General features: G+C 45.1%; 1 non-coding gene across 1 annotated transcript; it reads right to left on the bottom strand.

Moving 5' to 3' along the window:
* Positions 1–5955: 5955 nt before the first annotated feature.
* On the bottom strand, positions 5956–6027 carry TRNAS-GGA. The gene has a single exon. It is a non-coding gene; the product is annotated as a tRNA-Ser (tRNA).
* Between the last annotated feature and the right edge of the window lie 18556 nt (positions 6028–24583).

Genomic DNA, 24583 nt, shown 5'->3' with positions numbered 1-24583 from the left:
GGAATGAATTTGCCTCCCTGGGGTATTTCCCATCGTGATAAGACTTTGGTCAGCTTTGCAGGAGTGAAGAGGTGGAAGGATGGCCATGGTGACCTTTGATGGCCCTAATGGCCTGGGCAGAGGCAGCATGCCCTAGCTGAAAATCAAATAAGCAAATAACAAAACAACTCCTGGCCTGGGTTGAGTCCCAGCTTAGCGACATTTGTAGAATCTGGAGGTTTGTGGGGACTTCAGGGATTTTCTCATCTCCCTCCCCCATCCAAAGTAAATCCCTCCCACTGTCTCACCATCTGGCAACCCTCCAACCCCCATCTGACCACACCTCCCTGGTTTCCCAAAGAACCTGTTCTATTAACAGACACTCGGAAAGACATTACACAAGCATCTCTGGAAATGTCCATCCCATGCTGGACAGATGTCCTGAATTATCATAGTACGTACGGCCTGGTTGATAGCCAAGCCATAATATCCCGAGAACCCATTCTGCTGTCTCTCGTGGCCACTGGGGCTAGAGACTTTCATCAAAATAACTCAAACCCACCTGCCAATGTTCTCCAGGATTCCTGATTCATTTCTTCAGTTTTCCGAAAAAGACAAATCACTGCTAATCTTGACAAACTCCCTGATCTTTCTTAGGCCTCCATTCCCTCATCTGGAAAATGAGAAAACCAGGTCAGACAATCTCTCGCTAAAATCTGATCCAAGGCTAACACTATCATCCTGTGATGACTCCTGCTGGTAAAGTAGCAGGTGGTAGGAGAGAAGGGACTCAGGGTTTATGTGGGTGTCACCCCGACCTCTAGGTAGAAACACCCGTGGCAATGAGCAAAGGCTGAAAATCTGAAAAGTGTGTGTATTCACACCTGAGAGCTGGATGGCTTCCTAAGGCTCCAAGAACACAGAGCAAGGCCAGGGGCTCAAGCTGCCTAAGGGGACGGTACAGCTATCGGGCTCAAGGAGAGGGTACCCAGCTCCCATACACCTGCACCTGGACCGCATAAAGATAACTCACCTGGGGACTGGGGATTACTCTGGGGGCTGACATAGGTGGCTCCCAAGATCAGAGGAAAAACTGGAGGCCAGGTTCAGGAAGGCTGGGTCCAGAGGGGGTCAGGGCAAGTGTGGGGCAGCGAAGAAGCCCAGTGTGCCAAGAGCCCCTCTGGAATGGGCTCTACCAGCATGGCTCATCCGGCTCACTAATCTCCACTAAGTCTCAGGAGAGAAAGTCCACTAGCCTGGGGCATGGACCCACCTCTTGGTTAGACCAGGGCAGGACTTTACTGAGACCAAGTCTGCACCCATTTCCTAGGTGGCGCAGTTGGTAAAGAATCCACCTGTCCATGCAGGAGATGCAAGAGATACAGGTTCAGTCCCTGGGTCAGGAAGATGCCCTGCAGGAGGAAATGGCAACCCACTCCAGTATTTTTGCCTGGGAAATTCCATGGACAGAGGAGCCTGGCGGGTCACAGTCCATTGGGTCACAAAGAGTCAGATACGACTGAGTGAACACACATGCACTGCACCCACGGGTAATTCCACCCTGTGAAATCAGGGTGGTGTTTTCAAAAAAAAAGAGAAAATGGATCTTGAGCAACTGATACATATGTTCTCATAATCATGAAGTTTCACCAAAATGTCAGGTTGAAAAGCACTAGAACAGGCGACCCAAGGACACTACAACAACTCCTTCTATGGTAATTTCTAGGGAAAGGCCTATACAAACCCCTTCCTGAGACTATCTGAATGGATAGATTTGCCTAGAAATAGAAGAATGAGCAAGGTGACATCTTTAGTTGTTTCCACATCTACAAAGAATCAAAGTTTCAGGACAACCAAGGGGGCCTGGAAGGGTTGATGTTGTCCTTTAGTATATCATTTTATGTGCGATAGTACAAAATCAGGCTGTGGCATTCTTGGCATGGTGGTGGTGAGGCAGAAGGGGACACGATGGGGTGAACTGTTGCAATAACCACCTTTAGGCTGGCTGGGTAACATCTAATTTACGTGTAGACGCGCCTTCAGTGTTGCAGGTGTTTACGTCAAGATAGACATCTAGATGTGTTGATAGGCTGCAGGCAAATCGCCCTCCCTGTTGGAGCAGCACCTGGGATTTACAGACTTGGAAGAGGCCTCCCCATGCAAGCAACTGTCAAGAATGATGGATGCTGGAATCTCAGGTTGGAAGGAGGCATGAACCAGAGACCTGAGCCCCGGGAACCTGTTGGAACATAATTCTATTCTTTTTTCCCTCGACTGTTTAAGGACTGGTGATCCTTTCCAAGTTGCCTAGAGGACATGGAGCCAAGGCACCAGAAAGGTGATGGGAAAGATAGTAGGAGCAGCTTAAGAATTATTTCTGGGACGTGGGGGTTAGGTAAAGGAGAGGGGAAGGAGATCAGAGGGGAGTTGGTAGGGGACCCAGTGGGGGAGAACAAGAGGTGATTTTATGTCAGTAAGAAACTAGAACAATTTGCCTTTGGAATTACTGCTTTGGACAAGAAATTCTATTCTGTATTCTAGCTTTAATATCCATCACCTTTCTCCTCATTTTTAAAGCTCAAGAGCCTTTTTTCATGACCTTCCTGAATTACCCTGCCCAATTTATCTTTCTTTCCACTTCCCATTCCCCTATTTCCTATTTAAAATCTGGGAAAGATTTGCATGTTAAGCCTTCAAGATGTTAAAGCCCACAGACGTTAAATAGCAGCTATCTTTTTCATGCATATTGTCCTGACCAGATTGAAAAGCATTTTCACTTATACAATCTCATCTGATTGTCACATCAGCCTGTGAAAAGGGTAAGGCTGGCCTTGTTTTTCTTCAAAGTTAGGAAACAGTAATAGTGAAATAAGGTTATATGTTCAAGATAATACTGTACCTGGTGAGGAATCAAGCAGAGAGGTTAACCTCAATGTGTTTTTTTTAGAATTAAAAATATCTTTCATACACATATGTTTAAACACTATTCACAAGTTTTACAGTGTGGTGGTCACATTCAATTACTGCAACAGCACTGATCTTAAATCTGCTTGCAAGTAGCTCACAAAGAATCATCTTTCTCCCCCAACTTTACTGAGGTATGATCGACAAAAAAAAAAAAAAAAGTATATATTTAAGGTGTACAGTATAGTGTTTTTATATAAGTAGATGTCTAATGATTACCACTAGATAGCATATTGAAAAGCAGAGACATTACTTTGCCAACAAAGGTCCATCTAGTCAAGGCTATGGTTTTTCCAGTAGTCATGTATGGATGTGAAAGTTGGACTGTGAAGAAAGCTGAGCACTGAAGAATTGATGCTTTTAAACTGTGGTGTTGGAGAAGACTCTTGAGAGTCCCTTGGACTTCAAGGAGATCCAACCAGTCCATTCTAAAGGAGATCAGTCCTGGGTGTTCTTTGGAAGGAATGATGCTAAAGCTGAAATGCCAGTACTTTGGCCACCTCATGCGAAGAGTTGACTCATTGGAAAAGACTCTGATGCTGGGAGGGATTGAGGGCAGGAGGAAAAGGGAACTCGATGGACGTGAGTCTGAGTGAACTCCAGGAGCTGATGATGGACAGGAAGGCCTGGTGTGCTGTGATTCATGGGGTCGCAAAGAGTTAGACATGACTAAGCGACTGAACTGAACTGAATGATTACCACAATTGAGCTATTAAACATATCCATCCCTTCACATGTTACCATTCTTGCATGTGTGTAGTGTGTGTGGTGACAACACTTAAGACCTATTATTCTTTTAGCAAATTTTAAGTATACAGTACAATATTAGAGGGCTTCCCTGGTGACTCCCATGGTAAAGAATCTGCCTGCAATGCAGGAGACCTGAGTTCGATCCCTGGGTCGGGAAGATCCCTTGGAGAAGGGGATGGCAACCCACCCCAGTGTTCTTGCCTGCAGAATCTAATGGACAGAGGAGCCTGGCAGGCTACCATTCATGGGGTGGCAAAGAGTTGGACACAACTGAGTGACTAACTCTTTCTTTTCATAGTCACCATGCTTCACACTAGCTTCCCAGAATTTACTCATCTTATAACTGAAATTTATGCCCTTAAACCAACATCACCCCATTTTCCCCACTCCACCCCCCAGCCCCTGAAAACCACCATCTTGCTCTCTATTTCTCTGTGTGGTTAGTCACTCAGTCATGTCCAACTCTTTGCAGACTGCCAGGCTCCTCTGTCCATTATGCTTAGTGAGATAATCCAGACACAGAAAGACAAAGAGTGCATAGTATCACATATATGTGAACTCTAAAAATGTAGAACTAGAGAAATAGTTCATCCACTTTTTGCAAATGTCAGATGTTCCTTCTTTTTTAAAGCTAAATAATCAGTTCAGTCACTCAGTCATGTCCAACTCTTTGTGACCCCAAGGAGTGCAGCACACCAGGCTTCCCTGTCCATCACCAACTCATAGAGTTTGCTCAAACTCATGCCCATCGAATCATGCCATCCAACCAACTCATCATCCTCTGTTGCCCCCTTCTCCTCCTGCCTTCAATCTTGCCCAGAACCAGGCCCTTTTCTAATGAGCCAGTGCTTTGCATCAGGGGGCCATTGTAAATATATTCATTTTCTTGATCCATTCATCTCTTGACAGACACTGCATGGTTGTCTCCATAGCTTAGCTATTGTGAACAATGTTGCAATGAGAATGGGCATGCAGATAACTCTTCAAGATCCTGATTTCATTCCTTTGAACAGATACCTAGAAGTGCAAATTCAAGAGTTCTTTCCCTAACTCCACACTACCTGATATCTATGATCTCCTCTGCTCACCAGAGGGAAGCATGATTTGCTCTAAACAACAGGAAGGAGAACACAGCAAGGCTACTTCTTGAAATGGGAGCCTATTCCAGATGCTCATCTAGCTGGGAGATACTGTCTAATCCATGCATTATGAAGCCATGCACAGAGCCAACAATGCATCACTCTGCCATCTTTGTTTTGCGGCACTTGTAATTTGGGTAGAGCATGATCCAACCTGAACTTCAAAGCTGAGTCCTGATTGGCCTAAGCTAATCAGATAATTCCATCCAACTTATCATAGGAAGCCATGCCGTGTGGGGCTACCCAGGACAGGCGGTTCATGGTGGAGAGGTCTGACAGAATGTAGTCCACTGGAGAAGGGAATGGCAAACCATTTCAGTATTCTTGCCTTGAGAACCCCATGAACAGTATGAAAAGGCAAAAGGATAGGATACTGAAAGAGGAACTCCCCAGGTTGGTAGGTGCCCAATATGCTACTGGAGATCAGTGGAGAAATAACTCCAGAAAGAATGAAGGGATGGAGCCAAAGCAAAACAATACCCAGCTGTGGATGTGACTGGTGATAGAAGCAAGGTCCGATGCTGTAAAGAGCAATATTGCATAGGAACCTGGAATGTTAGGTCCATGAATCAAGGCAAATTGGAAGTGGTCAAACAAGAGATGGCAAGAGTGAACGTCGACATTCTAGGAATCAGCAAACTAAAATGGACTGGAATGGGTGAATTTAACTCAGATGACCATTATATCTACTACTGTGGGCAAGAATCCCTCAGAAGAAATGGAGTAGCCATCATGGTCAACAAAAGAGTTCGAAATGCAGTACTTGGATGCAATCTCAAAAATGACAGAATGATCTCTGTTTGTTTCCAAGGCAAACCATTCAGTATCACAGTAATCTAAGTCTATGCCCCAACCAGTAATGCTGAAGCTGAAGTTGAACGGTTCTATGAAGACCTACAAGACCTTTTAGAACTAACACCCAAAAAAGATGTCCTTTTAATTATAGGGGACTGGAAGGCAAAAGTAGGATGTCAAGAAACACCTGGAAAGTGAAAGTAAAGTCATTCAGTCGTGTCCGACTCTTTGCGACCCCATGGACTGTAGCCTACCAGTCTCCCCCCTCCATGGAATTCTCCAGGCAAGAGTACTGGAGAGGGTTGCCATTTTCCTTCTCCACAGGATCTTCCCAAACCAGGGATCGAACCTGGGTCTCCTGCATTCCAGGCAGACGCTTTAACCTCTGAGCCACCAGGGACTCCAGAAACACCTGGAATAACAGGCAAATTTGGCCTTGGAACACAGAATGAAGCAGGGCAAAGGCTAATAGATTTTGCCAATAGAACACACTGGTCATAGCAAATACCCTCTTCCAACAACACAAGAGAAGACTCTACACATGGACATCACCAGATGGTCAACACAGAAATCAGATTGATTATATTCTTTGCAGCCAAAGATGGAGAAGCTCTATACAGTCAGCAAAAACAAGACCGGGAGCTGACTGTGGGTCAGATCGTGAGCTCCTTATTGCCAAATTCAGACTTAAATTGAAGAAAATAGGGAAAACCACTAGACCATTCAGGTATGACCTAAATCAAATCCCTTATGATTATACAGTGGAAGTGAGAAATAGATTTAAGGGACTAGACCTGATAGACAGAGTGCCTGATGAACTGTGGACGGAGGTTCGTGACATTGTACAGAAGACAGGGATCAAGACCATCCCCATGGAAAAGAAATGCAAAAAAGCAAAATGGCTGTCTGGGGAGGCCTTACAAATAGCTGTGAAAAGAAGAGAAGAGAAAAGCAAAGATATAAGCATCTGAATGCAGAGTTCCAAAGAATAGCAAGGAGAGATAAGAAAGCCTTCTTCAGCGATCAATGCAAAGAAATAGAGGAAAACAACAGAATGGGAAAGACTAGAGATCTCTTCAAGAAAATTAGAGATACCAAGGGAACATTTCATGCAAAGACAGGCTCGATAAAGGACAGAAATGGTATGCACCTAACAGAAGCTGAAGATATTAAGAAGAGGTGGCAAGAATACACAGAAGAACTGCACAAAAAAGATCTTCATGACCAAGATAATTACGATGGTGTGATCACTCATCTAGAGCCAGACATCCTGGAATATGCAGTCAAATGGGCCTTAGAAAGCATCACTATGAACAAAGCTAGTGGAGGTGATGGAATTCCAATTCAGCTATTTCAAATCTTGAAAGATGATGCTGTGAAAGTGCTGCACTCAATCTGCCAGCAAATTTGGAAAACTCAGCAGTGGCCACATGACTGGAAAAGGTCAGTTTTCATTCCAGTCCCAAAGAAAAGCAATGCCAAAGAATGCTCAAACTACTGCACAATTGTACTCATCTCACATGCTAGTAAAGTAATGCTCAAAATTCTCCAAGCCAGGCTTCAGCAATACATGAACCATGAACTTCCAGATGTTCAAGCTGGTTTTAGAAAAGGCAGAGGAACCAGAGATCAAATTGCTAACATCCTCTGGATCATGGAAAAAACAAGAGAGTTCCAGAAAAACATCTATTTCTGCTTTACTGACTATGCCAAAGCCTTTGACTGTATGGATCACAATAAACTGTGGAAAATTCTTCAAGAGATGGGAATACCAGACCACCTGACCTGCCTCTTAAGAAATTTGTATGCAGGTCAGGAAGCAACAGTTAGAACTGGACATGGAACAACAGACTGGTTCCAAATAGGAAAAGGAGTATGTCAAGGCTGTATATTGTCACCCTGCTTATTTAACTTCTATGCAGAGTACATCATGAGAAACGCTGGGCTGGAAGAAGCACAAGCTGGAATCAAGATTGCTGGAAGAAATATCAATAACCTCAGATATGCAGATGACACCACCCTTATGGCAGAAAATGAAGAGGAACTAAAAGGCCTCTTGATGAAAGTGAAAGAGGAGAGTGAAAAGGTTGGCTTAAAACTCAACATTCAGAAAATGAAGATCATGGAATCTGGTCCCATCCCTTCATGGGAAATAAATGGGGAAACAGTGGAAACAGTGTCAGATTTTATTTTGGGGGCTCCAAAATCACTGCAGATGGTGATTGCAGCCATGAAATTAAAAGACGCTTACTCCTTGAAAGGATAGTTATGACCAACCTAGATAGCATATTCAAAAGCATTATTTTGCCAACAAATTTCCGTCTAGTCAAGGCTATGGTTTTTCCAGTGGTCATGTATGGATGTGAAAGTTGGACTGTGAAGAAAGCTGAGAGCCAAAGAATTGATGCTTTTGAACTGTGATGTTGGAGAAGACTCTTGAGAGTCCCTTGACTGCAAGGAGATCCAACCAGTCCATTCTAAAGGAGATCAGTCCTGGGATTTCTGTGGAGGGAATGATGCTAAAGCTGAAACTCCAGTACTTTGGCCACCTCATGCGAAGAGTTGACTCATTGGAAAAGACTCTGATGCTGGGAGGGATTGGGTGCAGGAGGAGAAGGGGACGATAGAGGATGAGATGGCTGGATGGCATCACTGACTCGATGGACGTGAGTCTGAGTGAACTCCGGGAGTTGGTGATGGACAGGGAGGCCTGGCGTGCTGTGATTCATGGGGTCTCAGAGAGTTGGACATGACTGAGCGACTGAACTGAACTGAACTATCATAGGAATGGGTCCAGTAAAGGAAACCATAAACAAAACAAAAAGACAATCCACAGAATGGGGGGAAATATTTGTAAATGAAGGGATTGACAGGGATTAATCTCCAAAATATATGGATACAGAGAGCTCATGCAGCTCAATATCAACAAAACAAACAACCCAATCAAAAATGGGCAGAAGATCTAAATAGACATTTCTCCAAAGAAGACATACAGATGATAAAAAAGCACATGAAAAAATACTGAGCCACACTAACTATTGGAGAAATGCAAATCAAAACTACAGTGAAGTATCACTTCACACCAGTCAGAATGACCATTATCAAAAAGTCTACAAACAATACATGCTGGAGAGGGTTTGAAGAAAAACCTCCTATGCTGTTGGTGAAAACGTAAATTGGTACAGCCACTATGGAGAACAGTAGGGAAGATCTTTAAAACACTAAAATAGAGCTACCATATGATCCAGCAATCCCACTCCTGGGTATATATCCAGGGAAAACAATAATTCAAAAAGATACTTGCACCCCAATGTTCATTGCAGCGCTATTTACAGTAGCCAAGACATGGAAGCAACCTAAATGTCCATTGATAGGGGAATGGATAAAGAGGATGAACTACATATAAACAATGGAATATTACCCATCCATAAAAAAGAGTGAAATAATGCCATTTGTAGCAATACGGATGGACCTAGAGATTATCATACTAAGTGAAGTAAATCAGACCAGAAAGACAAATATCATACGCTATCTCTTATATGTAGAATCTTAAAAAATGATATATATGAATGTATTTACAAAACATAAACAGGCTCATAGACTTTGAAAACAACTTATGGTTACCAAAGGGGACCCGGGGGGTGCAGGTGATAAATTAGGAGTTTGGGATTAACATATATACACTACTATATATAAAATAGACAATCAACAAGGACATATTGTAAGCACAGAGAACTCTACTCAATATTATATAATAACCTGTATGGGAAAAGAATCTGAAAAAGAACGGATATATGTATATGTATAACTGAATCACTTTGGTGTACCCCTGAAACTAATACAATAGTGTAAATCAACTATACTCCAATATAAAACAAAAATTAAATTTTTTTTAAAAAAAGGAAGAATTGGTCCAAGAAAGAACAATAATTCAAATAAGCCAATCAGTTCATGGTACCCTTCTGGGAATCACAATAATTAGTTCAAGCTAGCCCCCAAAAAATAAGCATAGGACCATAATCAACCTCATGGGCATATGACCGATACAGTCACCCAGGGCTGTTCACTTACTAGGATTCCCTAATTGGTTTAAATTCTGGTTTTTCTTTTGTGAGTTCAGTTCAGTCGCTCAGTCATGTCCGACTCTTTTCGACCCCATGAACTTCAGCACTCCAGGCCTCCTCGTCCATCACCAGCTCCCGGAGTTCACCCAAACCCATATCCATTGAGTTGGAGTTGCCACCCAACTATCTCATTTTCTGGCATCCCCTTCTCCTCCTGCCCTCAATCCTTCTCAGCATCAGGGTCTTTTCAAATGAGTCAGCTCTTCACATCAGGTGGCCAAAGTACTAGAGTTTCAGCTTCAACATCAGTCCTTCCAATGAACACCCAGGACTGATCTCCTTTAGGATGAACGGGTTGGATCTCCTTGCAGTCCAATGGACTCTCAAGAGTCTTCTCCAACACCACAGTTCAAAAGCATCAATTCTTTGGAGCTCAGCTTTCTTTATAGTCCAACTCTCATATCCATACATGACCACCGAAAAAACCATAGCCTTGACTAGACGGGCCTTTGTTGGCAAAGTAATGTCTCTGCTTTTCAATATATCTAGGTTGGCCATAACTTTCCTTCCAAGGAGTAAGCATCTTTTAATTTCATGGCTGCAATCACCATCTTCAGAGATTTTGGAGCCCCCAAAATTAGAGTTAGCACTGTTTCCACTGTTTCCCCATCTATTTGCCATGAAGGGATGGGACCAGATGCCATGACCTTAGTGTTCTGAATGTTGAGCTTTAAGCCAACTTTTTCACTCTCCTCTTTCACTCTCATCAAGAGGCTCTTTAGTTCTTCTTTGCTTTCTGCCATAAGGGTGGTGTCATCTGCATAGCTGAGGTTATTGATATTTCTCCCAGCAATCTTGATTCCAGCTTGTGCTTCCTCAAGCCCATCATTTCTCAAGACCTACTCTGCATGTAAGTTAAATAAGCAGGGTGACAATATACAGCCTTGATATACTCTTTTCCTATTTGGAAGCAGTCTGTTGTTCCATGTCCAGTTCTAACTGTTGCTTCCTGACCTGCATACAGGTCTCCCAAGAGGCAGGTCAGGTGGTCTGGTATTCCATCACTTTCAGAATTTTCCACAGTTTATTGTGATCCACACAGTCAAAGGCTTTGGCATAGTCAATAAAGCAGAAATAGATGTTTTTCTGGAACTCTCTTGCTTTTTCGAGGATCCAGAGGATGTTGGCAATTTGATCTGGTTCCTCTGCCTTTTCTAAAACCAGCTTGAACATCTGGAAGTTCACGGTTCACATATTGCTGAAGCTTGGCTTGGAGAATTTTGAGCATTACTTTGCTAGCCTATGAGATGAGTGCAATTGTGCGGTAGTTTGAGCATTCTTTGGCATTGCTTTTCTTTGGGATTTGAATGAAAACTGATCTTTTCCAGAACACTCAGGACAGGCCTGGCACATAACAGTTCAGTTCAGTTCAGTCGCTCAGTCGTGTCTGACTCTTTGTGACCCCATGAATCGCAGCACACCAGGCCTCCCTGTCCATCACCAACTCCTGGACTTCACTCAGACTCACGTCCATCGAGTCAGTGATGCCATCCAGCCATCTCATCATCTGTCGTCACCTTCTCCTCCTGCACCCAATCCCTCCCAGCATCAGAGTCTTTTCCAATGAGTCAACTCTTCGCATGAGGTAGAGTGCTCAATAAATATTAGCTATTAAGGCGCAGGAACGGCTGAGAGGAGCTACCCCACGTCCGAGGCCAGGGGCCGTGGCCGGGAGGAGCAACCCCATGTCCAAGGAGCAGTGCCTGCATGGACGCAGGAGGGCCTATAGGAGCTCTTCCACGTTCAAGGTTAGGAGGGGTGCCGGTGAGGAAATACCCCTTTTCCAAGGTAAGAGAAATCCAAGTAAGACGGTAGGTGTAGCAAGATGGCATCAAAGGGCAGACACACTGAAACCATACTCACAGAAACTAGTCAACCTGATCACACTAGGACCACAGCCTTGTCTAACTCAATGAAACTAAGCCACGCCCGTGAGGCCACCCAAGACTGGCGGGTCATGGTGGAGAGATCTGACAGAATGTGGTCCACTGGAGAAGGGAATGGCAAACCATTTCAGTATTCTTGCCTTGAGAACCCCATGAACAGTATGAAAAGGCAAAAGGATAGGATACTGAAAGAGGAACTCCCCAGGTTGGTAGGTGCCCAATATGCTACTGGAGATCAGTGGAGAAATAACTCCAGAAAGAATGAAGGGATGGAGCCAAAGCAAAACAATACCCAGCTGTGGATGTGACTGGTGATAGAAGCAAGGTCCGATGCTGTAAAGAGCAATATTGCATAGGAACCTGGAATGTTAGGTCCATGAATCAAGGCAAATTGGAAGTAGTCAAACAGGAGATGGCAAGAGTGAACATCGACATTCTAGGAATCAGCGAACTAAAATGGACTGGAATGGGTGAATTTAACTCAGATGACCATTATATCTACTACTGCGGGCAGGAATCCCTCAGAAGAAATGGAGTAGCCATCATGGTCAACAAAAGAGTTCGAAATGCAGTACTTGGATGCAATCTCAAAAATGACAGAATGATCTCTGTTCTTTTCCAAGGCAAACCATTTAATATCACAGTAATCTAAGTCTATGCCCCAACCAGTAATGCTGAAGCTGAAGTTGAACGGTTCTATGAAGACCTACAAGACCTTTTAGAACTAACACCCAAAAAAGATGTCCTTTTCATTATAGGGGACTGGAATGCAAAAGTAGGAAGTCAAGAAACACCTGGAGTAACAGGCAAATTTGGCCTTGGAATACGGAATGAAGCAGGGCAAAGACTAATAGTGTTTTGCCAAGAAAATCCACTGGTCATAGCAAACACCTTCTTCCAACAACACAAGAGAAGACTCTACACATGGACATCACCAGATGGTCAACACAGAAATCAGATTGATTATATTCTTTGCAGCCAAAGATGGAGAAGCTCTATACAGTCAGCAAAAACTAGACCAGGAGCTGACTGTGGCTCAGATCATGAACTCCTTATTACAAAATTCAGACTGAAATTGAAGAAAGTAGGGAAAACCACTACACCATTCAGGTATGACCTAAATCAAATCCCTTATTATTATACAGTGGAAGTGAGAAATAGATTTAAGGGACTAGATTTGATAGAGTGCCTGATGAACTATGGACTGAGATTCATGACATTGTACAGGAGACAGGGATCAAGACCATCCCCATGGAAAAGAAATGCAAAAAAGCAAAATGGCTGTCTGGGGAGGCCTTACAAATAGCTGTGAAAAGAAGAGAAGAGAAAAGCAAAGGAGAAAAGGAAAGATATAAGCATCTGAATGCAGAGTTCCAAAGAATAGCAAGAAGGGATAAGAAAGCCTTCTTCAGTGATCAATGCAAAGAAATAGAGGAAAACAACAGAATGGAAAAGACTAGAGATCTCTTCAAGAAAATTAGAGATACCAAGGGAACATTTCATGCAAAGATGGGCACAATAAAGGACAGAAATGGTAGGGACCTAACAGAAGCTGAAGATATTAAGAAGAGGTGGCAAGAATACACAGAAGAACTGTACAAAAAAGATCTTTATGACCAAGATAATCACAATGGTGTGATCTCTCATCTAGAGCCAGACATCCTGGAATGTGAAGTCAAGTGGGCCTTAGAAAGCATCACTATGAACAAAGCTAGTGGAGGTGATGGAATTACAGTTGAGCTATTTCAAATCCTAAAAGATGATGTTGTGAAAGTGCTGCACTCAATACGCCAACTAATTTGGAAAACTTAGCAGTGGCCACATGACTGGAAAAGGTCAGTTTTTATTCCAATCCCAAAGAAAGGCAAAGCCAAAGAATGCTCAAACTACAGCACAATTGCACTCATCTCACACGCTAGTAAAGTGATGCTCAAAATTCTCCAAGCCAGGCTTCAGCAATACGTGAACCATGAACTTCCAGATGTTTAAGCTGGTTTTAGAAAAGGCAGAGGAACCAGAGACCAAATTGCCAACATCCGCTGGATCATGGAAAAAGCAAGAGAGTTCCAGAAAAACATCTATTTCTGCTTTATTGACTATGCCAAAGCCTTTGACTATGTGGATCTCAATAAACTGTGGAAAATTCTGAAAGAGATGGAATACCAGACCACCTGACCTGCCTCTTAAGAAATTTGTATGCAGGTCAGGAAGCAACAGTTAGAACTGGACATGGAATAACAGACTGGCTCCAAATAGGAAAAGGAGTATGTCAAGGCTGTATATTGTCACCCTGCTTATTTAACTTCTATGCAGAGTATGTCATGAGAAACGCTGGGCTGGAAGAAGCACAAGCTGGAATCAAGATTGCTTGGAGAAATATCAATAACCTCAGATATAGAGATGACACCATCCTTATGGCAGAAAGTGAAGAGGAACTAAAAAGCCTCTTGATGAAAGTGAAAGAGGAGAGTGAAAAAGTTGGCTTAAAACTCAACATTCAGAAAACGAAGATCATGGAATCTGGTCCCATCCCTTCATGGGAAATAGATGGGAAAACAGTGGAAACAGTGTCAGATTTTATTTTGGGGGCTCCAAAATCACTGCAGATGGTGATTGCAGCCATGAAATTAAAAGACGCTTACTCCTTGAAAGGATAGTTATGACCAACCTAGATAGCATATTAAAAAGCATTACTTTGCCAACAAAGGTCCGTCTAGTCAAGGTTATGGTTTTTCCAGCGGTCATGTATGGATGTGAGAGTTGGACTGTGAAGAAAGCTGAGAGCCGAAGAATTGATGCTTTTGAACTGTGGTGTTGGAGAAGACTCTTGAGAGTCCCTTGCAAGGGACTCCTTGTAAGGAGATCCAACCAGTCCATTGTGAAGGAGATCAGCCCTGGGATTTCTTTGGAGGGAATGATGCTAAAGCTGAAACTCCAGTACTTTGGCCACCTCATGTGAAGAGTTGACTCATTGGAAAAGACTCTGATGCTGGGAGGGATTGGGTGCAGGAGGAGAAGGGGACGACAGAGGATGAGATGGCTGGATGGCATCACTGACTCGATGGACGTGAGTCTGAGTGAACTCCAGGAGTTGGTGATGGACAGGGAGGCCCGGCGTACTGCGATTCATGGGGTCGCAAAGAGTCGGACACGACTGAGCGACTGAACTGAACTGAACGGATTATTATTTAAAGTATAATAATACTCTTCTTCATGATATTGTCCATGGTTATCTTGCATTGACATTTATCGCGTAAGTTGATGTTTAGCTTTTTGTGGATACATGTTTCCCTGGTGGCTTAGACGGGAAAGAATCCACCTGCATTGCAGGAGACACAGGTTTGATCCTTGGGTCAGGAAGATCTCCTGGAGAAGGGAATGGCAACCCATTCCAGTATTCTTGCCTGGAGAATCCACATGGACAGAGGAGCCTAGGGGGCTAGAGTCCCTGGGGTCAAAAAGAGTCGGGCATGACTGAATGACTCAGCACACACACATACCTGCTTCATCCTTTCCAGAAAGCTCCTTCAGGACAGGGAACCATCAGAACCGACTTCTCTCTTCTGTGGTGCACAGGAGAGGGCTCTGAGCTCAGTACTCGCCGAAGAATCCTTGAGTCAGTGGCCCACCTGCACCAGCTGGTGGGATGCAAGGATTTTCCTCCCGTCAGCTTTGGAAAAGTCTAGCTTTCTCATTTGCAAGATGGAGGATCTAACAAATTAACTTTAAAAATTGGCCAGTTAAGGGAAGTTTCTGAAGCTTCTTGACACGATGGGGGCAAGACATTCGCTCTTTGTGCCAATTGGAAACAACACCCAAAAAATGAGGCTCCACTACAGCTAAAGAGATTTGAGTTAGGTATCAAGAACTTCCTCGCTCTACCGGTGCTTTGGAGTGTGTTGCTATTTCCTTCAGGGGATCATCCCGAACCAGGGATCAAGCGATTGAACCTAGGTCTCCTGCATTGCAGGCTGATTCTTTACTGTCTGAGCTACCAGGGAAGCTGGGGTGAGGAGGATAATTTGGGGGAAAAGGAGGCGGGAATGAGGTGAAGAATTAATGATATAATTTCTCTCCAGCAACCCGAGCTCCTTGGGAGAAAGGTGTGGTAGGAACACTAGGTATTCTTATTCTGAATCAGAATGTTTTCTCTTTAAATCCCTTCTTCTCTTAATACTCTTAACAAAATGAACCATTTCTAGGAAAAGGGAGTAGGAGATCTGAGAAGTGGTTTTCCAGTTGAGTGGAGTGTTTTGGAACCTTTCAACCAGGTTTCCCAAACTTTCTTTTTTTTTTTCCTTTCAGGATCAAATGTCGCCAACTGACCAGACACCATTCTGTCTAAACAGGAAATCTCCTATCCCTGACCCCAACCTTCTCCTCCCTTCTCTCCTCATTATATTTACCCTTTGACCTGAACATAATATAAATATTTAATCTCGTTTATTACCTGAAGATCATCTGTGTTTATTTAGTGATAGTTACTTGAAAACAAAACAAAAACTACCGGATGGGATCAAACAACCAGCACATCTGATTTTTCCACTAAGGTAAGACTTTTTGGCGTTTAATTTAGATAACTGACTGGTCACTTCCCAAACACACTCGTCTCCTTGCTCTTGGCCTTTCCTAACATTCTCTCGAATACAACTTTTCTCTCTCTGGCAAAATCCGACCCACCTTTCAAACCCTATTGCAAACAGCCCCTTCTCTGTGAAGACTTCCCTGATGGCCCCACCTCACTCTGCTGGATCAGAGCTCCCTTCCCTGTCTTCCCAGAATGCCTTGGGTGGACCTACATCCTCGGTCTTATCACAATATGTAATTCCCTGGCACCTACTAAGAAGTTTTCGGAGAAGGCAATGGCACCCCACTCCAGCACTCTTGGCTGGAAAATCATGGACGAACAAGCCTGGTAGGCTGCAGTCCATGGGGTCACTAAGAGTCGGGCACATCTGAGCGACTTCCCCTTTCCCTACTAGAAGGTTTTAGAGGACTCCAGAATCACAATCCTTAACATCAGACGCTACAACTTTCTAGTTTCCGGAACAAAGGCAACTGTCTTAGCTTTTCGATGGGCCAGGGAGCTCATCTTACTAGATTTTATTTAATAAGCCCTCGACTTTTAGGAGATGCTATGCAGTCCTTGGAGGCTGGATATAGAAAAGGAAGAAAAGGGAATTGACTGGAAGAATAAAGATGGCGCTAAGGGAAACTAGAGAGAAGAGGCGAGGGAAGAGGAAGGATTTTTCTAAAGAGGGAAGAACATATCATTTGGGAGTGGCCGAGACCCCAAACATCTAACCCCTAAGTTATTATCTCACACCCCAACCCTGAGGCCACCACAGCCTATGGTTTGGGGGTGTAGGTTCATCTGTCAGTCAGCTCTGTGTTAACTGCTCACCGAGGTCTAGATTACCGCCCTGGAGCAGGAACAGGATGAGGCATGGGCAGGCAGGTTCCCTCGGTCTGTCCTGGCACAGCTCACAAAGTCTGCCTCTTGGGCAGGACCTCGCTTTGGGTCTACCCTGCCCCTCCCATACCAAGCCTGATCTCCTTAGCCTGGGACTGGGAGCAGCCCAAGTCGGATCCCTGGGGATCAATTTCCCCTTTTAACCACTTGTCAGACCTTGCCAGCCCCTTGCTCTCAGTGACCCATGACTGCCCCAATCACTCAAGGGGTGACCCAAGGTCCTTACCATGTGATCCGGCCCCTGGTGACTTCTCTGCACTTTGTCCCTACCTGGCTTCCTTGCTGCTGCTATTGCTTTTTTTTCTTTTTTTTTTTAAGTATTTAGTTAAGGCTTCCCTGGTGGCTCAGAGGTTAAAGTGTCTGCCTGGAATGCGGGAGACCTGGGTTCGATCCCTGGGTCAGGAAGATCCCCTGGAGAAGGAAATGGCACCCCACTGCAGTACTCTTGCCTGGAGAATCCCATGGAAGGAGGAGCCTGGTAGGCTGCAGTCCATGGGGTCGCAAACAGTCGGACACGACTGAGTGACTTCACTTTCACTTTCACTTTCTTTCCCTAGTGGCTCAGATGGTAAAGAATCTGCCTGCAGTGCAGGAACCCGGGGTTCTATCCCTGGGTCAGGAAGATCCCCTGGAAAAGAGAATGGCAACCCACTCTAGTATTCTTACCTGGAGAACCCCATGAACAGAGGAACCTGGCCAGCCACAGTCCATGGGGTGGCAAAGAGTCAGATACTTTAATGGCTGTGCTGGGTCTTTGTTACTACGCACGGGCCTTCTCTAGTTGCAGTGAGTGAGGGCTACTCTCTAGTTAGGTCCCCTGCAGCATGTGGGTCTTAGTTTCCGGAACAGGGATCAAACCTGTGTCCCCTACATTGGCAGGCAGTTTCTTAATCACTGAAATTGTCGGTCACTCAGTTGTGTCCAACTCTTTGCAACCCCATTGACTGTAGCCTGCCAGCCTCCTGTCTATGGAATTCTCCAGGCAAGAATACAGGAGTGGGTTGCCATTCCCTTGTCCAAGGGATCTTCCCAACCCAGGGATCAAACCCGGTCTCCTCCATTGCACGAAGATTCTTTACCATCTGAGTCACCAGGGTAGCCTACTAGACCATTAGTGAAGTCCCTTGCAGCTTCTTAAATACACTAAATAGGTTCCTTTCAAAGCCCTCTGAACTTGCTGTCCCTTTTCTGAGGATCCACTCTTTCAGAGACATGCCTGGCCTGCTCCCTCCTTTCTTCAGGTCTCTGCTCAAATGTCACCTCTTGGGAAATGCCTGCCATGACCACCTTACCTAAAGCAGACCCCCATCAGTAACCCCTACTTGCCCTGCTGTACTTACCTTCCCCACACTCACCTGACATTACATCTTCTCTGCACTTGTTCATTGCATCCATTGGTTTTTCTCTGCCTCTCCTTGTACATACTGTCCCTGATTGCAGAAACTGTATTGTGTTTACCAACATGTCATCAAAGCCTGGCACATCACAGATGCTCAGAAAACAACTGCTGAGTGCACGGCAGAATGAAGGAATCTGACCACCTCATTCACAGTGAAGAAGCCAGGGCGCAGGTCAGGAAGAACTTGTTCAAGATCATACATGCAGACTCATGTGTGATAGATCCTGAGTCAGCCATGTCTCCTGGCCCTCAGATGGAGGCCAGTGGAATCCGGGGAATGGCCCCCTCACTCACAAACCCCCCCGAAGTGGATTATGAATGGATGGGAAACTTAGCCCCAGACAGCCCAGTGCTCAAAGTTGCTTTCTGGCTACACCTGAGTCTCTTCACATCTCTTACTCCAAGTACGTTCTGAATCCAAATGAAAAGGTGCTTTAAAAAAAAAAAAAACAGGGACGATGTTCACAGGCTGGGGTGACCAGTCCTGGACTATGCCCACAGAAGGCAGGACAAGAGTCCACTGGATTTGATTTGCAAGCGGTTAGGGCAGAAGGAAGCCCTAACAACAAAGAACAGTTGGAACTGGAATGGGTGTCCGGGACAGGGGGAAACACTGTGAGAACCCTAGAGAAACAGGAGAAAGCCACAGCTATCCATTTATCCATTTATGTGACATTCAGCAGATACTCATTGAGCACCCTCTGGAGTGTCTGATGATATGCAAGGACTGGGTGGGACAACCTGTGAAGCTTCACAGGCCCAAGGAACCTGATCCTGTGTGACTTGTCCCCAAGAATCTCTCTGTAGAACTTCATCAGCTGAATTCCTGAGCACTGGGGAATCCCCTACAAAGAACATGACACGTTCTTCCTCTTCTTTGCTCTGGCTCAGTGACTCAGATAACAATGACATCCACACCTGAGTGATGGATGCCAGACCCTTTATAGCTCATTTTGTCCATCCCCTGCCCCTAAAAACAAACAGAACTTTTGTAAATCCAGGCAAGGATGGGTCATTCTTAGAGATTCCCCCAGCAGAGTTAGTCCCATATTTCCTTTGTTCAACACTGTATTACTATTCTCAGACTTTCAATCATAAAGCTCCTCCTGGAGTTTGTCCTCATAGCTTTCTGCTACACCTTTTCAAGTGTGCTTTTTTAAAGTCAGTCTCAGTCATCACAGATAATTCTCTAGCCATCAGACTCTGTCTGTACCATTTACAGTAAAAGTGAAAGTGAAAGTCGCTCAGTCGTGTCCGACACTTACGACCCCACGGACTATACAGTCTATGGAATTCTCCCGGCAAGAATAGTGGAGTGGGTAGCCTTTCCCTTCTCCAGGGCATCTTCCCAACCCAGGGATCAAACCCAGGTCTCCCGAATTGCAGGCAGATTCTTTACCAACTGAGCTATCAGGGAAGTTCCATTTACTAAAGAATACATTAAAAAACTAATCAGCCAACAAATATGCACTGAGTATCAGTGATACACAGAACTCTCTGGTAAGTTTGGGGAGACGTTCAAAGAGAAGACAGAGGAGAGAGCGGTGGGTCTGGAGGCAGATATTAACTTGGAATCACAGCTCTGACACTTGTCCCCATGGGGACAAATACTCTTCCCCGTGGAGTTTATCATCTGTGAAATGGGGTGAGCAGTCCCTGCTCTATCACCCTGGGTTGTTGTGAAGCTCAATAAAGATGATCATAGGCAGGAGCTTTAAAACTGTAAAATTCCACAGAAGTGTGAGTCAGTTGCAAGACTGTGTAGTGGAAAAATCCTGAGCTTACAGCCACAGAGCTGAGCGGGCTTGAATGTCAGTACTGATTCCGTCACCTACTTCCCCTAGGACTTTGGGCAGGTCATTTTACCTCCATTTCCTTCTCTGTAAAAATGGCTTATGTGCAAATAGAGACACTGCACACAGAGTATCCTTCATTGGTTCCTACTACCTAACAGATTCTCAGCTTGGATTTGTGCATTCCTTTGCAACTAATGGGGTAAGAGCAGTACAAATCAACAACCAAGAAGAGAGTGTAGTGGTGAACACCTTGGTCCAACCAGACCTGAAGGGTCAGCCTGAGGATCAGTGAAAAATGAGACCAGAAGGGCTGTGACATGAGGGAGATGGGAGGGAGAAATGCCAGCCAAAGGAGTTTGGGCTTGAGAGAATCATTTATGGGCATTATGGAGCCATGGATGGTCATGGAGCAGTAGGATAATAGATGAACAGTATTTCTGCTCTTTGGGGAAAGTGGCTCAAGAATGGGACACATTCTATAACTGTTGGGTTCTTCACTCCAGGGCTAGGTGCTAAGTAGTTGGAACAGAACACAGGTTTCAGAGGATCAAGGTCTGACCAGCACCTCTTTTGCATAGCTAGAGCTCAGAGCAAACTTGCCCACATTTCTAGAACTCAGGCCTTGTATTAGTCATAAATAGCTGTGTAACAAATTACTTCAAGAAGTAGTGGCTAAAAAGCACAACACAAAAAACTACTGTCTTACAGTTTCCTGAGAGTGTCCCAGCTGGAAGGTCGGGGCTCTGGGTGTTTCAAGATGCCAGCTAGGACTGCAGCTGCTGCTGCTGCTGCTGCTGCTGCTGCTAAGTCACTTCAGTTGTGTCCGACTCTGTGCAACCCCAGAGACGATAGCCTACCAGGCTCCCCCGTCCCTGGGATTCTCCAGGCAAGAACACTGGAGTGGGTTGCCATTTCCTTCTCCAATGCATGAAAGTGAAAAGTGAAAGTGAAGTCACTCAGTCATGTCTGACTCTTAGCGATCCCATGGACTGCAGCCTACCAGGCTCCTCCACCCATGGGATTTTCCAGGCTGCAGCAAGGAACCTCAATCACTCACCATGTGGACCTTTTCACAGGGTTGTTTGAGAGGCTTGTGGGATGGCCTCTAGCTCCCCAGAGTGAGTGTCCAAGAGAGAGCATGGTTACAACATCTTTGATGCCCTAACTGCAGAAGACACCCACCTTCACTTTCATGGTATTTTATTGGTCACACTGACTAATCCCAGTACGATGTGGGAGGGGTCTAATAAGGGAATGAGCAAGGATCTATGGGAGTTTTCTCAAGGGGATTGCTACCATGGTCAGAAGAGTGAGATACGGAAGAGAATGATCTTGGGACCAAACAGACCTGGGTTCAAATCTCAGGTCCTTGACTTACTCCCTGTGTGATCTCAGCTGAAATCTCAGGCTTTGATTTCTTTTCTGTAGAATGAGGGGGCTTCCCTGGTGGCTCAGATGGTAAAGAATTCACCTGCAATGCAGGAGACCTGGGTTTGATCCCTGGGTTGGGAAGATCCCCTGGAGGAGGGCATGGCAACGCACTCCAGAATTCTTGCCTGAAGAATTCCCACGGACAGAGGAGCCTGGCAGGCTACAGTCCATGGGTTCACAAAGAGTCGGACACAACTGAGCAACTAAGCACAGCACAGAATGAGGATAAAAATAATAGCTCCAGCATCAGAAAGAGTACAGGAAGTTACAAGGTGTTCCTCATAAAACTTTTGGTCCAGGTCAAGCCCAGAAGCTGTGTTTGGTAAACGGGAGTTTGTTTACTGGGATTACAACACAGGCAGGTAGAAACAACTGTTCTAGAAGCAAAAACCATCTCTGTTGTTAGGGAAATTAAAATGGAATTAGTCTTGCTCAGGCTTCAAAAGCAGGTGAGCAGGCCTCTGACTGACTTCTGACTCTGCCTGGACAATGTGCCTGCCAGAAAGCACAATTGTCACCAGCAAATCAAGAGGCACTTTAGATAAGAGAGGGTGTAGGTCTTGGAATTTCTGGATCCCCTGGGGACCTGGTCAGCCCCCAGGGGTCTAGAAAATCTTGTGACTCACAAGGTGAAACAGACAGCATTGTAAAAGTTAAAGAAAAACCAGAGCTGGGTTTTTCCATGCAAACTGATGACAAACCCACAAAACTGCAATTTGAAGTCTCACCCATGGAGTGGACACACCACCAGGGACCCTTTCCCAGTTGGGACTTCAGATTGCTGTCATTCGGGATTTCCCAGCACTGTTCAAGTCTGGACATGGGTTTCAGCCCAACTGGGTGATGTATATGCTGCCTACTCCTCTCCACTGTTTCTCTTTCTTTTCTTCTAAGAACTGTGTATTGAAATTAAGTTAAATAATCTTTTATAAAAATTGAAATTGTTTTTGGGTAGCCAGCGGTTTCTTTTGTAAACAAATCCTGCAAACCTAAAACAAAACTTTCAGCAAAACATCTGTGGTAGACTGAATAATGCCCCCCAAGGATGTCCATGTCTTAATCCCTATTCTGTGAATAGGCTACCTTATATGACAAAAGGGGCATCCTCAGGCGGTGCTAGTGGTAAAGAATAAGCCTGTCAAATCAGGAGATATAAGAGACGTGGGTTCAATCCCTAGGTCGGGAAGATCCCCTGGAGGAGGAAACAGAAACCCACTCCAGTTTTCTTGCCTGGAAAATTCCATAGACAGAGGAGCCTGGCAGGATACAGTCCACGGAGTTGCAAAGAGTCAGACACAACTATGGCAAAAAGGATTTTATAGATGGAAGCCAATAATATTGACATGGGGAGATTGTCCTGGACTATCTGAGTGGACCTAATGATGCAGTCACAGAGTCCTTATAAGAGGCAGATGCACTTGACTCTCTGGGACCCTGGCCACTTTTCTTCCTCCTCCACTGCTCCCCTCAAGAGCTTTGCAGAGTCAGCTCACAAATCACTGCAGAGAGAAACCTGCTTCAACCAAATTCATCCCAGCATCCCCAGAACAGCCTTGGAGAGAAGGCTCCTTGATCAGCGCACTAGAGTTTCCAACTCTTTGCAAACCCCCTCCAGGCAGGGAATTAAAACAAAAAGACAGGGAAGGAGGAGGAGCTATCTGAGAACTAAGCTTTCCCCAAACACTTGAGCAAGTCTTAAACATCCTGAGGACTCGAGCCCGACAAGTTCTAACTTACCAAGAGCTCTTCCCCGCTAGCTGTACCAACTAATTACAAGGGAAAGGTTGAAAGGGGAGTTCTGAGCTTTTCGTGACAGTGCGGTTTTCTCTTTTACTCTCCTCTCTCCTCCTCCATCTCCCTTCCCCATTATCTGATTCCTAGCAACACTCTGTTGCAAGTAGGTAGGAGCTGGCTGGGCCCACTGAGCACAGACTCGAATTGGATCCCCACCTCTACACACTGCTCACCCATCAGCATCCTCCAGAAAAAGGTTAGCAAAAAGCCTAACCTTCCCCTCAAGACAGCATTTAAAGGCAACATTAATTTCTCCTTGTACAAGTAATGCATATTCATGAAAAAGCTACTAAGAAGACACTTAAGATCATTCTTCCAACCACCAGAGATAACACACTATCAATATTTTGATGTACAGTAAATTCTTGACATTCCCAAGAACTGTATTTCAAGATCTTCATGAATCTCCAAATTTAAGAAAAAGGAGGCGGCAAAGAGAAGGCCCACTGGAGAGGAGCACGGGCTGAGATACAGGGAGGTGCTGAGCTACTTGCCCCAAGCATGCTTCTCAGGCCCTGCCTCCAGGTGTGCTGGCGCTGGCCAGACTGCCAGGACCTGTGGCAGAGCATCCTGCCCTATAACCATGCCAAGCTGTGGCCCGTCAGCCGCACTTGCCTGCCCCCTGCTGAGGGCCCCAGGCCCTGCATCCTGGGCCACTTTTACGAGCACAGACCACAGACCCATAGGACGTAAGCCCAGTGTGAACCCCACGGGCGAAGATATCTGGAACTGTATGACATTGAGTTGGTAGCGATGACTCAGAGGAAGAGGGGGAAAACGTGGAGGTCAGGCCGGAGACTTCTTGGGAGGCAAGCTACTGTCCTGCCTATGGGTGTGGATACGAGGGAGAACTTTTAGACTTGGAGAAGAAGGGTCTGTGGCTGGAACTTCTGGAGAGTGGAAAGATTGGATCTCTGTCTCTCGCTGCTGGACAGAACAAGGCAGTGACCGTACATATCAGCCAGTCATCAGACTTCTAGATGCCAACTATGCCATCCTGCAGTATTTCTTTCATAAACGTTTTCCCATCCAGTGGCAGAGAGTTTCTCCTTT

The sequence above is a fragment of the Bos indicus x Bos taurus genome, chromosome 2 (genome assembly GCF_003369695.1).
Source record: "Bos indicus x Bos taurus breed Angus x Brahman F1 hybrid chromosome 2, Bos_hybrid_MaternalHap_v2.0, whole genome shotgun sequence".
Lineage (NCBI taxonomy): Eukaryota > Metazoa > Chordata > Mammalia > Artiodactyla > Bovidae > Bos > Bos indicus x Bos taurus.
Note: the sequence above shows the minus strand (reverse complement) of the source record. Positions and strands in the feature narration are given on the sequence as shown.